This window comes from Diuraphis noxia, unplaced genomic scaffold, assembly GCF_037042655.1.
Source record: "Diuraphis noxia isolate RWA-SAM2 unplaced genomic scaffold, SU_Dnox_SAM2 contig0001, whole genome shotgun sequence".
Classification (NCBI taxonomy): Eukaryota; Metazoa; Arthropoda; class Insecta; order Hemiptera; family Aphididae; genus Diuraphis; species Diuraphis noxia.
This window is the reverse complement of record NW_028301711.1, coordinates 12,125,531-12,141,403: the sequence shown is the minus strand read 5'-3', so window position 1 is coordinate 12,141,403 and position 15,873 is coordinate 12,125,531. Positions and strand designations below refer to the sequence as shown.

The 15,873-nt window shown below is 27.1% G+C and overlaps 1 pseudogene; it reads left to right on the top strand.

Moving 5' to 3' along the window:
- Positions 1-998: 998 nt before the first annotated feature.
- LOC149059687 (uncharacterized) lies at positions 999-3,175 on the top strand (annotated as a pseudogene).
- Positions 3,176-15,873: the final 12,698 nt, after the last annotated feature.

The window sequence follows — 15,873 nt, the reverse complement described above, 5'->3', positions numbered from 1 at the left end:
TTTTGAGCAATTTGATGTTTGATCTTCTTCTTCATCATATAAACTAAAATCTATATCATTCTCGTCACCTGAATTTCCAAATTCGTCGAAATCATCGTCATTGATGGTTGTGTGTAAATTTGGTTTGAGTTTAATTGTAGATTCAATTTCTTTATAATTAATAACAAATTGTAAGTATTCTGATACTAAAGCATTTCGATCAACAAATTTATTATATACTTGACAAAATACTAAAAATGAGTCATCTGGTAGCTCATTACTTTCTCTTACTTCCATAATCCTTTTCTCAGTCAAAAGTGATATGTCGTTCAACACACCACAACTAATAACATTAAAACGACTATTAATTTCAGTGAGTGTAACATCAAAAAGCGTGTTATAAGTTTCTATTCTAAACTTTTTTAATGGTTCAACTATAGGTTCATCAATGCCCAATTCTCCAGACTTTTTAGGAATTCTTTTTAATCGTTTATTTTTGAATGGTTAAATTTCATACTCTAAGGGCCGTTTTATCAATCACCAGTTAAATGTCTAGTTAACTAATCTCAGATAATAACTAACTGTAGATTAAAAATATTATGATTTTATCAAATATCTTTATACTAATAAACTGATAAGTTTCAGTTAACTCTCTGTTAAATTTAACTGATAGTTAAATGTCTCTAACTAGCAGTTAAATATGACTGAAAAACCGGGCCTAAGATTAACTATTCTAGCGTATAACAAACCGAAGATTAATTAACTACCGAAATGCATTGATTGATGTTAGTTACATCAGTAATATGAAAATGTTTCTAACTTCTATCAATGAATTGTTATCTTTTATCATGATATATTTATTTTGAGTGATACGCTTACATTATCTGACATATTCTTTTCCGATCTTTTGACGTTTTCAGTTAACAGTTTTTCACTTTTAAAAATATAGAATACTTTTGATTTTATATGTTCAATGTTGTCGTGTTGTATTTGTTAGTTTTGAGTACAATTTAATAACTATGAGTTTATTAAAAATCAAACGTGAACGCTCCACAAATTTTATTGACGGCGAACTGCAACTTCTTGTTGACCTGGTGGCTAGTCAAAAACATATTTTGGAAAACAAAAAAACAGATGCCGTAACAGCCAACCTAAAAAATAAAACTTGGGAAGCATTAGCAAATAAATTTAATTGCAAAAGCCTAAATGGATATCGTAGTCCAAAATGTTTGAAATTAAAATATGAAAATTTAAAAAAAACTGTAAAAATCAAGTTGCGAGATGTGAAATCTAAACCCTGTGTAACAGGAGGAGGACCTCCAATTCCATTAAAAGCACTCAGCAAATTGTCCCCTATGGAAGAACCATTTCTAAAACAATTTTAAACGTGTTTTTACTCAAACGGAATCTGGCAAAAAAATCTTGCTCATCCCATTTATATAAATGGTCTATTCTTATGGATAATAAATATGGTCTTCGAGGTTTGTTGAAGCATTGATTCATATTACCCAAAAATTCAATTTCTTCATCAGTACTACTATCACTACTACTGCTGCTACTTAAATAACCCAAAACGATCTAAGATTAATTTTAAATACAATTTTTGTAATCAAATAGTTATTTTTTAAATCAATGGCACTTACATTGAAATAATCACCAATAAACTATAAATAGAATCAACAAAATAAAAAAATCATTGAAATAAATAATTGAAAAATCAAACAAAATGTAATCGCAAAATCAATATAATCTAATATTGTATACCTAATCTCTAGTTAAACTGTTTAAATATCAAGCCAAATATCTAGGATTAATTAATTTTCGGTTAAAGTCCAGTTAAAATATTAATCCAGTGATCATAAAATCACATTTATAGTTTAACTGGGGATTAAGGTTAACTGAAGTTTAAATTATCATAACTGGAGATTGATAAAACGGCCCATAGTCGTTAATAAAACTATCAACATTAATGCAAATTTTTTCAAACGCACTATCTTCACGCATATTTTGTATTCTAGGTTTAGTTTTATTTATTATTACTGTTGCTGTAATGACATCTAAGTCGTGAGTTTGAAGTATTTTATTAATTGGTCCAAGTATTTTTAGTATATTATATTTAGGAGAAATACTTATTATAGTTAACAATAATTATATCAATTTTTTTTTAATAGGTAAATGGGCATTTATTGATAATGATAGACTTTTATTGAAGGACAATGGTCCAGAGGTGTCTGAAAGAATAGTTATATTTGCAACAGATGATCATTTAAGACTACTTACAGCATCAGACACCTGGTATCTAGACGGAAATTTCGGATTGTCTCCAAAATTTCTCTTACAATTAAACGTAATACGGATAAAATAAAATAATGTATTTTTGACTTCAATTTATTGTATTTTACAAAGAAAAACTAAACAAACATATGTGGAAATGTTCCAAATTACAATGGAAGAATGTGCTAAACGAAATTTATATCCCGACCCCAAATACTTACACCTTGACTTTGAAAGTGCAGTTATTGAAGCAGCAAAAGAAGTAATTGGTAATCATATAAATGTAAGAGGTTGCTTCTATCATTTGTGTCAATCAACCTTCCGTAAAGTACAAGAACTGGGACTTGCCACAATGTACAAAAGAGATGAAGAATTTCGGAAACATTGTGGAATGGTTTATGCACTTGCATTCCTTCCTTTGCAACTCGTAGAAGAAGGTATGACGTATTTAAAAAACAATTTACCCGAAAATCTCATGGATCTATTAGATTATTTTGATGCATACTACGTTAGTGGAAAATATCGAAGAATTGGAAATGAAGAAAATAATATTAGGTATCGAAAACTACCACCAATGTACCCATCAGCTGTATGGAATGTAAATGAATCTACCCTCAATGGCTGTAACAGAACCAACAACAGTGTTGAAGGATGGAACAATAGGTTCTCAAAACTAGTTGGTCAAAAACATCCCACAATTTGGAAACTGATGAGAAAAATTAAAAATGAAATCAACGCCGATCGAGCTAAGTTAGCAATAGATGCTTTAGGTGAACCCGAAGAGAGCAGAACAAAAAGAGGCCACAATAAAACTGTAAACATCCGTCTAAAAGAATTAGTCAAAAGACAAAATGAAGACAACATAACCATTGGGGAATTTTTGACAGCTGTGAATAATAACATACGCATGAGAAACGATTAACTTTTTATTATATACATGGATATTATTTTTATTTTATGCGCAGTGTGATATTTTATATTTTTACCATTGTTCATAATTATCATAATTTTATTATTTTAATTTTTTAATTTTTGACAGCTGTGAGTAATAACATACGCAAGATAACCGATTAACTTTTTATTATATGTATAGATATTATTTTTATTTTATGCGCAGTGTAATTCAAAATTTTATATATTGTTTTTTATTATTAATTATTATTTTAGACATCTCTTTTTTCATTATTATCATAATTATTTTTAATTTTTGCGTAATCTAGCTGTGTGATCAAAATAATATTATACCTAATAGTTATCATTCAAATTTTATATATTTTTATTATTATTAATTATTATTTTAGACAGCTGTATCCAACAATTAGGTATAACTTTGGGGATTTTTTTCCTAGATTCGCCTACATCACTTAAAATTATAACTTGTGTTAGATCACAGACAAATATATATTAAGTCTAGACGATGTTTTTTAATAATTAATTTAAATAATTTTTAATATAAAATGTGTGTTAACGTAAGTTATTCACAATTTAAAGAAGACATAAATCATGAGTATGTTTTAAGTATCAAAAAATCTATCACCGTTAACTTATTTTACTTGGTTAGGCATGATATATTTATAATGGTTTTTGTCTTTATGTTTCATTAGTTTAAATGCTGTCCTTAAAACCAAATACTTATACAGAAAATTGAATTTCATAAATGTATTAATCATTTTTATACATATACAAATTTAATTTATTATGTAAATAATTAAAAAAATTCTTATTTAAAAAAAAAAGATAAAATATGCAGTATAAATTTAAAAAAATATGCATGTATAGGAAAAAAGTTGGAAATAGGTAGGTATGCTTAAATATGTGCAAAAAACTTTTAAATTTCAAATCCAGATACCACAAAACAAATTTATAATTATAACAAAAAATCGTCGGGAGCGATGCGGAGGTACGTGTTGATGCCGTTGACGGTTTGGTGTTCGGCACCGGAACCTAACCTTAGATCGGCTTATTTAAGTGGTTTTATAGGTGCTTTAGAATATAATGATTTGATGTTTGATATAAAATAAATAAAAAATTATTGAATACTAATTGGAATAAAATATTCCAGAAATGGGCCTTTAATTAATAGTTTCAATATCTTGACCAATAAATAAAAGATAATTCAATATTCTTAAAAAAAAGCTATTATTTATCATGGAATAATGGAATTATACGAGTAATTGAATTGAATTATATACATATGCATAACAGTAACTTAAATATTAATTGGCTGAAAGTTTGTTAATATTTGAATTTAGTACCATAGAAACAATATGTAAACAACAGTTAATATAAAATATATTTGTTGATATTAATCATTTTTTACCGACAGTAATAATTATTTAGTAAAATATTTCTGAGTTTTACAATTGAATTGAAAAAAACTTATATTAAATATGTCTTTATTATTGGCAAAACAATTTATTTAAAATAATCGGACAATCGAGAATATGGTATACAAAATCTAGGGCAATAAGTCATACAAATTTAGTAGAAAGTCCTAAAGTAAGTTAATCAAAAAATATGTATAATATTTTTGTCTTCAAACTGTAATCCTTAATTTTTTGGATTGGACTAAAAAAAAAATGTATTGTGGTCTATATAATAAAAACCTGTGTATTAAAGGTAAATATTTATTTATTTATTTATTATTTTGTTAATAGTATACACCAAAAGAAACATTCCTATGTCCTTAATATACATTAAAAATTGTAAATATTTGTAAAGATATTGTTATATTTTAGGCGTAAATGGAACTTTTTCGGGTGGATAAACTCTAAAAGAATTTGGTCCCCAATTAGATAAGTTAATTTCCGAATTCAACACTCTAAATAACATTCTAAGCCAAGCAGATCAGACAAACACAAATTGGCCACAGAGCGATTATGGAGGTTTAAACGACCTCAAAAAGTCTATGACTTTGGAAAAGTTTGGGGAGGAAAAGGATTATAACGCACAGCGATGGACCAATTCACTAAGATGGATATATTTAAACCACAGCTGCAGGTATACCATTATGCTGATAATCCATTTATCAATGTTATATTACTATATACCTATTATACATTCGGTAATTTCTGAGGCCCTAAATGTAAAAAAATTAAAATTAAAAAATAATAGATAATTATACTTTTTAAAACAAACCTCTTAATAAAATGTTCAAAATATTTCAACAATTTTTTAATTATATTTATAAACATTTGAAATTTTTCGTTTTTTATTGTATAAATGTCAATAAAATTTTATTCATTGCGTCAAAATCTTGAAGATTTATACAACTTTCTCATATGTTGATATATAATAGCAGTTGGAAAATATTAAAAATACATAGATACTGTTTTTTTATAAGCGTTTAAGGTTCAAATTTTGTCAAAATTTTATAATTGAAAAATGTAAAAAAAGTTTAAATTTAATAGCTAAGGATTGACAATTTTAAACAAGGTTCAAAAATCTAAAAACTTTACAAACACAGTTTTTTATGGTTATTTTAAGTTCAAGAATAATAATTTTAGTTTTATTGTTGTAATTCAAAAATTTTATTCGTGGGTACTTTAAATTTCTTGAGTATACTTTATATTATAATTTTAATATAGTTAATGTCGTTAATGACTTATATTAATACTTTATAATAACTTGTTTGTTGTATATTACAGCGGCGCGGCGCATGAATTGGTCCACCGGGATTTCGGAAAAGTTCCCGGTTGGCCGATCCTCGTGTTAAGAATCTGGGTCGATGCACTTGGATTACAAACTTATTTGACAATATTTATCTGCGTGTCTAAGTTGTTTGTTGTCAAATACTCATACTACGATATTAGTTGTACCTACTAAGTATAGGAATTACAGTATAGTACATACTATTATGAATTCATTAATCAGTCAACATATTTATATATAAAATACCCAGCAGAACGACATCAACTTACCAGCTTTTTTATATTAAATTACAAATTATTGTAGGATGTATTGGATAAAGAATTATTGAATTATTTACTAGGAATTTATTATTCAGATAATTATTCCAACTCTATTTTTAAAATAAATGCCTGTAAAATTATGTAGGTAATATAACCGATATTGGAATATAAATGATTAAATCAATTTAATATGCAGTTTCATTAGTTCAAAGAGTATTGTAGAATTACTTTCAATGCAATAATTTGATTTTCATATTTTTTGATGGCATAGGTAGCTTCATTAATTAATTTCCACGTGTTTTTAATAATGTTCTTAGATAAAATAAATAATTTATTGTAGTATAGACTACGAGATTTTTTGATTAATTAATTCAATAAATTTCTATATTTAATGTAATATTATTTAATTTAAGATCAAAAGCCACAACAAACGGGCTTCTTGTTTCGATTAATACAAAGAAACTGTATTTAAAGAAACAAAAAGCGCCTTTAATTTATCTTATCTAAGATATTATTATAAGTCGTTAACAACATTAACTATATTAAAATTAGAATATAAAGTATACTCAAGAAATTTCAAGTACCCACGAATACAGTTTTTGAATTACAACAATAAAACTAAAATTATTTAAGTAAAAAATGTAGCATGGAATGACTCCAAATAATTGTTGGTTCAGTATTCTTCTCCAAAAACACTGATTAAACCTGGACCAAACTGTAGCAACCAAAAAAATTCCACATACCCAATTAAAAAGTTTCTCATACCTCGTTCAATCGCAGGAAACTGTCTTGTATAACGCATGATAGCACTGAAACCATCAGTCATGGAAAATTGTGGACAAGCGTGGGTAGCCTGGGTAGGTGAGGTAATGCCAATACCTAATAATACATTAATGTATTAAAGAGAAATACAATTGAATACAAATTTCAAACTTAAACTTACCATTCTGATAATTCTATCTGCTACTGGGACACTGGGTTTGTACGGACCAAATCCAAAACGCTGTTCATCTGTCGGTGACAATACTGTGCAATTGACTAGAATTTTTTTTTTTTTATACAACCATCACTAAGTACATAAAAGTTATTACAAAGTTACTTGTGTAAAATGGAACCAACAGCATCTTAATTGGCTTTCTGGAAATGATTGCTGGGCAGCTGCTGACATCAGAGCTTTTTCATAATCTGTAATAAAACACATTGATAATATAAAGGTAAAATATTTCTTACAATTTCAAACAGAGCCGCATAAACTTCTTCAGTCATACTCCCCAGTAGAGCATAAACCATTGGAAAGGACTAAAAAAACAAAACAAAAATAAATGAATAATAGGCATATATTAAGAAAATAGAATTTGGATTATACATAATAATTATAATATCTATTATTCAATACTTATAACACTTTTGAAAACAACCTGGATGGTAAGGAAACATTTCAAATCTGCTGGAACACGAGGCACAGTTTTGAATGTTGCATCGATCTCAACCAATGTGACAGTGCCCTATTCTTCTCTGTATCTGTCAATTGCATCTGTGTTGGCAAATATCACACCAATACTCCTTCCATCGACGACTAATGCTTGTTGAAAGAACCTAATAATAGTTTTTAAAATATAGGTAATGCATAATAATTTAGAACATTTAATTATAATCTAATACAATACATTGTACATTATACAATATTATTATTAGTAATTAAGAGGTTTTAAGAAAAGTAGTCATAACTACAAATAAATATCAAGGTAGGTATAATTTAATTTGTTGTAACTGAATAATAATTAATTATGCAAATCGCACTTCAGTATCTAAAATAATAATTTTACTCATGTTAAAATTATCACAACAATTTGGGTACAATATTTAATACTGACAATAATATTAAAATAGTGAATAATTCTAATTTTACAGTAAAGTAACATTACAATGATAAATCATGTGAAAAAAAAACAAATTATACATAAGGTACTATACTATATGTACTGACGTGAAAGAATTATGTCAACAGTTTTTTTTTATAGTATAGATTGTTTCTTTTTTGATTAACTTATAATAGATATATAACTATACACTTATGTAAGACTTATAATATGTACATTTTTTTATCAATCATTTTTAATGTCAAATTGAATAAAATAAAAGATTCAAATAGGTATATTAATTCCTACAATTTTATTTACCTAGATGGGGGATTTTAAACTATATATAGAAGCATAAATTGCATTGCGGTCTTCATCCATCACGCTGAACCTTTGAAAATGGCTGTAATTACAGCTAGTCACTCTGGGACATGGACACATGGTACAACAAATCGGGTGCGAGATTTCCTTGTCAACGATCGAGATCGGAATAAAACTATAAAACGTAACAATTTGTTTCCTTCAGCTAAGGAGCTCAGCATTCAGCAACCAATTGGAAAGCTGGTTAGGTGCCGCCGAACTCACTCATGGACCCCTAGAGCCATAATAGCTCCGTACGTAGTCTCTGAATAATACATTCGATAGTGTGTTATATTTTTTAATCATCAACAATTCTAATGAATTTCTATTTTACAGGCATGCCGGATATCAGTATTGTGGTGCTTGTGCAGCATTTGCTTATCGCCAAATAAGTCCATTTGTCGTGTAAGTTACAATGATTACAAAACTTTTCATAAGTAACTCTAGTTATATTTAGGCAACGTATTTTTATACTTGGACCCTTATTTTACCAACCCTAAGGATGTCTTATTTCACGGCTACCCTGTATATCTACAGGGCATTAACCTATCCGCAACCTGGGGACGCGCCCGATGGCATGCTCTTGCCTCCCGTAGGCTGGTTGCAAATTCTTCGTATGACAGATGAAAATTACACCGTTGTTTGGTTGTTTCTTTTTACGAGGTGTGTTTTTCAGTTGTCACTTGTCTGTAATCGCCTCGCCAGTGCCCGTAAAAAATGTATCGCCCTGCCACTCTTTTTTACGGGCACTGGCGAGGCGATAACAAACAAGTACCAAAACTTTTATTGTGATGTGACTGAAGAATATTGCCCAAAACCAATAGGCATGTTTAATTTTTCTTTGATTCAACTGGATTTATTGATTTTATTTCTGATAGGTACATACATTTTCTCAGGAACCATATTATTATTATAACTTCCGTTAATGTTTTACGAATAGTTCGCACATTTTTGTAAATTCGATCCAAGATGTTTTCATTCTAAAAAGAAATTTTATTATAATAATAATATTTAATAATAATAGGTACTTTATAACTTTATACTATTATAAGTGTTTACCAAATTCACATAAGTCACAATTTATTTGATCAAAAAGGCTTGTCATAAAAAAAAAGACTTAAGTCAGAAAATGAGACCAAAGATAGATATTATGTGTTACTTACGTTCAAAATTTGACCGCTGTTATTATTTGAATTCTGGTTCGTATATTTCTGGTCCGCGATATTTAAATATTTAATTGATATATTATTAGAATCTTTCATGTAAATAAATGTTAGATTTCTTTTAAAACTATTTCTGCTATTTAACAAGTACCTAGAATAAAAATTAAACATATTATTTAGATAAACATACTTTAAGACTTTCTATTAAATATAGTACTTTGATTTTGAACTTTGAATTGTTAAAATATTGCATCTTAAAAATTGTCTCGTTAGTTGAAAAGCCATTTTATTAAAATTTTGTTGAAAAACTCAAAATTGTTTTAAACTGTTAATAAATAAAATATTTTATCTGTGTTAGATTGGAGTTACACTAAAATAAGAAAATCGCTAAATGTGAAATCCAATGAAAATCCAATGTTGTAAACATTTAAATTTCAAATGCTCGTAAAAATTTAATTTGAATTTCCGGGGGACTTTTTTTGTGATAAAGATTGACAAACTTGTAAGGAATCTTGTTTTAAATTTACAAATCTTAGATTTAAAAAGAACATTTTTTATGAATTTCTAGCTTAAATAATTTGCGAATTTTTGTGATTTTTCCGTATTTTGTCAAAATTCAAAGTTTGAGTGCTTATAAAAAAAAAATTATGACTATGAATTTATTTTATTTTTCAACTGCTATTGTAACAATATGTTAAGAGCCTTGTATTAAATTTTCAAGATTTTCTACCCAATAAATAAATTTTTATCGATATTAATTTTTAGTTAAAAGTTGGTCATTTAAAATAATTGTATTATAAGTTTAAATTTTTACAAAATCCAAAATTCAAGTGTAAAATAGTGATTTACCATCAAATAATTTTGTATTGTTGTTATAGTTAAAAATTATAACTCGTAGAAACTTGAAATATACATCAGTTGTTTAAATTGCCATTTTCTATACGATTTAATTTAGGGGTATTCAGGTAATTAAAACAAATAAAACATAAGCCTTTTACAACACCCAGTGGAAAATATTATATTATCCTAGGCTGACAATCTCCGATCAGAATCGTTTTTCGTAAATATACTTTTTATTATTATTATTATTTAAATATAGTGTATTATGTTACAGTTTCCTTTTTACACTTCTTTACACATTAAATCAGAAATGACGTAATAACTAAAAGTATTTAGTATAAACTTAAAACTATAATAACATACTTATTTTGAAATTTGAAAAAGAGTGTTCTTCTTGAAAGTGTTGAATTAGAACCGTTTTCATATTGCAACCATACCCACAATAGTTGCAGTCATATAAAAAAAAATTGTGTTTGGATTTTTGATGCCGAAGCAACGAACATCTTTTTTTATATTGGAGTGAGCAAAAATCACAATTAAACATTTTTAATGAATATTTGTATAATACTATAATTGCACCGAGTGCCTACATTTAGACTACCATTAGTACCATTATATTTACTATTTAGACATTAGACTTTAAAGTACCATATATCTGACTTGGGCGTCTATATTTTACTCTATTTTTAGACATGATAATATTTTTTATATATTTCAAAAGATCAAAAGTGATAAGAATAGCGATAAGCAATAATAGTGATAAGCATGCGATTCCTGAAAAAAAATCCAAGTCCCCACGCATGCACTTTGAGTTTTGGTATCGAAAATTATCTTGTCGCGAGACGCCTGTGCTAGTGCCTACTGCCTAGTATGCCATTATGGTTAGTTAAATATAGAACATACAAAAATACTTATATGATACACGTAATTTAATTTTGATGTGCCAATACGTATATGCTATTCCTGGTCATAACGCTAATGTTGAAAGTATATTTTCCCTGATTATGGCCCAGTGGACAAAAGAACGTAACCGTCTTCAAATAGAAACTGTAGAAAGTATCATTCAATGCAAATTTAATTTCAAAATGACTTGTTCGGAATTTCATACGTATACTATGGGAAAACCAGAGCTATTGAAACAGGCGAAAAAGTTAGAAAAATATAATATTTCAATAATTTAAATTAAAATTCTTTCATAATTCAATACTATTATTATTTTATTATATATATATATATATAATATATTCATAACATTGTTCTAAATTTTAATATAAAAAAAGCGGGTAAGTCGTAGATATCGCTCTGATGTACAGATGAAGGTTATAAGTGAGTTACTGTAATGGATGGAATTAAATTTGAATTCAATTATATCATTGTATACGAAAAACGATTCTGAGCGGAAACGGGTTTATCTGTCTTAGACAGACTGTCTAGGATATATTATAGATTATTAAAAATTTTCAAATCTTACATTTAAAAAGAAAAATTTTTATGAATTTCTAGCATAAAATAATTTGCGAATTTTTGTGATTTTTACGTATGTTGTCAAAATTAAAATTTGAATGATTATAAAAAAAAATTATGACTATGTATTTCTTTTATTTTTCAACTGCTATTATTGTAAAAATATTTTAAGAGTATTGTATTACATTTTCAAATCTTAGATATAAAAGGAAAATTTTTTATGAATTTCTAGCGTAAAATAATTTACGAATTTTCATGATTTTTACATAATATGTTGTCAAAATTCAAACTTTGAATGCTTATAAAAAAATTGTGACTATGTATTTCTTTTATTTTTCAACTGCTATTGTAAAAATATGTTAGAACCATTGTATTAAATTTTCAAATCTTAGAATTAAAAAGAAAACTTTTATGAGTTTCTATCTAAGATAATTTGAACATTGCCGTAATTTTTACGTATTAAGTCGAAATTTTAAATCTAAATGCTTATAAAAAAAAATTGTGACTATGTATTTTTAATATTTTTTTACTGCTATTGTTACAATGTGTTAGAAGCCTTGTATTAAATTTTCAAGCTTTCTACCAAACAAATAAATTTTTATCGATATTTATAAAAAAAAAAAACCAAAAAGTTGAAAAATTAAAATGTCTGTAAACAGCTCAAAACAAATTTAAATATTTTGAAAATTTTATCAAATATAGAAAATACCTATATAAACATTCAGTGAAAATTTTAAGTATCTACGGTCATATTTGTTTTAGAGTTACACCAAAATAAGAAAATCGCTAAAAGTGAAAATCTAATGTTGTAAAAATTTAAATTTCAAATGCTCATAAAAATTTAATTTGAATTTCCGGTGGACATTTTATTTGTGATAAAGATTGACAAACTTATTAAGAATCTTGTATTGAATTTTCAAATCTTAGAATTAAAAAGAAAAACTTTTATGAATTTCTATCTAAGATAATTTGAACATTGCCGTAATTTTTACGCATTTAGTCAAAATTTGAACTTTGAATGCTTATAAAAAAAAATTGTGACTATGAATTTATTTTATTTTTCAACTGCTATTGTAACAATATGTTAAGAGCCTTGTATTAAATTTTTAAGCTTTTCTGCCTAACAAATAAATTTTTATCGATATTAATTTAAAAAAAACTAATAATGATCGAAAACTGCAAATACCTATGAATAGTTCAACAACAGATTAGGTATGTATGTATAACTATTAACTACTGTACGTATTCAAAATATACGTTTTCTGTTATTACTATTAAAAATAAATAATAATGGATGCGGCATAACACTATACAACAATAATAACACAAAAATCTGTAAGCTAACATAATTCTAAGACCGTGATTCATACTATTATTAACCGGTAGATGTCATCTATACTATTATATAAAATTGTAAGGGTTTTTCTTAGACCGCGCTAACCGAGAAAACTACTGAACCGATTTGGTTGAAATTTTTTTTGGCTGAAACCCGACACTCCGCTGAAGGTTATAGTAACACTTTTGTTAATAAAAAAAAAGTATAAAGTTCATACAAAATCAAAAACAGAATCAAAGTAGTGGCGCCCTCTTTCGGCCAAAAAATATACTAAATATTTTTAGTTGTACGGTTCTATAGGTTGCAGATCCAAAGAGGATGAGTAGTTGTTCTTATATAAAATGGAAACATATGGTAAACTTATTGTATGACATATAGTTACTATTGGTTACTGATAGGACAAGGTTATTATGAAAGAATATTTTATGAAAATCCACCCGAAATGTAGGATATCTGTATGTCAAAAATACAACAGTGGCGCCATCTGTCTAGAAAAAAACAAACTAAATTATAAAAAATTTAGTTTATTGTTGCAGATTAAAATAATAATAAGTAGTGTATTATATAGTGGTTGCTATTGGTTTATCGGACATGTTTGTATATTATAATATTACTAGCCGACCCGGCCACGCGTTGCTGTGGCTAAAATTTTTGTAATATTACATTATAGTAAACAATCTAAGAGAACATCAGTCACTGGCATCAGCACACTGGCATAATTTGTACTTAGTTTTTTTACCTTTTTTTCTTACCCAAATTTTGAGTAAGTGGCAGTTCTTCTGCTAATGCGTGCTCTTTGCGCTCTCGGCATGATAATGAATTGGCCACTTACTCAAAATTTGGGTAAGAAAAAAAGGTAAAAAAACTAAGTACAAATTATGCCAGTGTGCTGATGCCAGTGACTGATGTTCTCTTAGATTGTTTACTATAATGTAATATTACAAAAACTTTAGCCACAGCAACGCGTGGCCGGGTCGGCTAGTAATTGATAAAATTGTAACAATTATCAAGAGTGATTAATGATTATCATCATAGGTATTAAAAATATTATGTTTAATACTTATTATTATGTTTACTCTCTCTTACAAGAGTTGTACTTACTAGTGATGGGCAAATATTTTAAACAATCGATGTTCGATTGTTTTCACGTATGAAGCTATCGATGTTGAACTATCGATGTTTTGTCACAAGAATATCGATTGTTTAAAATATTTGATGTTCGATGGCACATTGACATAATGTTCAACGTTTAACCAATATTTACCTGCCATACCATTATACCAATCATTTATTGGGACCAACTTAAGATTTAATTAGGTATTTAGCAGTACTGAATAAAAAAAGTACATAACAATAAAATTAGTAATTCAAAATAAAATTATAACACTTGTATTTTAACTCTCTGGTTTATAAATATATACATATAAAATAATAAACATTATCAAATCCCTGAAATCCCCCACAAACTATCATATAGTGATTGTAAAAATAATAGCTTATGAAGTCTTTTATATGTAATTCTATTCCTTTTAGTACCTAAAGTTGACCCGGCTTTAGAAAATAACCTTTCTGAGGGCACAGAGGTGGCAACTATTGAGAGATATTTAATAGCAAGTTTAGATAGATTTGGATAGACAGTACTCATGTTATGCCATACTTTCAAGGGTTCTCTGATAAATTTGCTAGGTTGCTTTTTAAATATAGACATAACTCTGACTTACTGATTAATAATCAAATATTCCAATTTATCAGGGAAACATATTATCAACATCGAACTCTGAACATCGATGTTTAAAGCGATACTTTTATGGGTAAAATAAATGGTAAAACATCGATGGTTTTTGCCCACCACTAGTACTTACCTTGTCACACAGAAGATGTGTGCGAGTGAGAACCATCGTTTCTCTCTCGGTTATGTTGTCCTAAACAATGTATGTAGCCCAATGATTAAAATTAAAAATGTTATTGGGATGATCCATTTTCCTCAAACCATTTAAGAAAAAACGTTATTGTTATGTATGGTAAAATATTATTAAAAAGCAATGTTGGATTTCTCTAAAACTCATTATTCTTAAGATTTCAAAAGTGACATCATTATTTTTATAATCATATTCTCTGCATATGTATGTATATTCATATTGTAATAAAAGTTGCAAAATTCAGCATATACTAAATATCTAGATTTTCTTTTTTTTTAAACATTATTTTAGGTACTTTAATTCCTAGTAAATTCTAAAGAATTAAAAATTTTTTAAATTATTTTGAATAAGACTTTTTTAAATTCCATAATCATTATTCTTAATTATTCTTTAATTTCTCTAAAAGCCATTGTACATTTGTACCTATCTAAGATTTCAAATTTTAAATTAGCTTTTTTATCTCAATTCAATATGTATTCTTTGTTTATTTAATCTTTATTTAGCCCATTGATTTAGATTAAAACTGTTATTGGATATGATCCATTTTCTTCAAACCGTTTAAGAAAAAAGTTTGTAGTTATGTATGGTAAATTATTATGCAAAAGCAATGTTTAATTTCTCTTAAAGTCATTGTTCCTAAGATTTCAAAAGTGACATATTTTTTTTTATTAAATCATATTCTCTTTATTGATATTGTAATGATAAGTGCCACATATTTTATCATCTAAATATCTAGATTTACTAATGTATTTAACATTATTTTACTTT